This window comes from Dipteris shenzhenensis, chromosome 7 (genome assembly GCF_047967505.1).
Source record: "Dipteris shenzhenensis isolate YYH24624 ecotype China chromosome 7, Dip_SZ_1.0, whole genome shotgun sequence".
Classification (NCBI taxonomy): Eukaryota; Viridiplantae; Streptophyta; class Polypodiopsida; order Gleicheniales; family Dipteridaceae; genus Dipteris; species Dipteris shenzhenensis.
Window position 1 is genome coordinate 5,847,690 of NC_141602.1, and position 568 is coordinate 5,848,257.

Consider the following 568-nt stretch of genomic DNA (forward strand, 5'->3'; position numbering starts at 1 on the left):
TCCATGATATCTCCATTTTACCTGTGTAATAATCAAGGTACCTAAACACCATGATATCACCCATTTTATCTTTGGAAGCAAATACAACTTGTGCACTTGACAGTAATAGCTTTGTGACAGAGAATTTGCAGGTGTCACATAATGAAGCCCCTCATAGACGTTCAATACATCATTTTATATAGGTACACAATAAATGATTCTCATATGAGACATACAGCCATGTCCACAATCAAATGTACAAGCCTCTTAAGGCACTTTAAAAGTATATCTTCTGAAACCTTAGGCTCAACCACTGTGAAAATAAGAGCGCACCACAGCTAACCAAATTGTAATGGCATTAGAGTAAATGAATTAAGCAAGGTGAGTTATGTGGAAGGTCAAGTTTTCATGCTTGTGATGGTGCTTGTCACTTCTTTATGCCCTGCTATCCTTTGATTAGGGCTTGAAATATAACCAAATCAAATCGCTCTCATGCACAGATTTTCTTACATTCTCCATTTGTTTCTCCCAAGGTGGCCTTTTATAGCCCTGCTATGCTGGGTGTTGAGTTGAGCTGGGTTGAAAATAC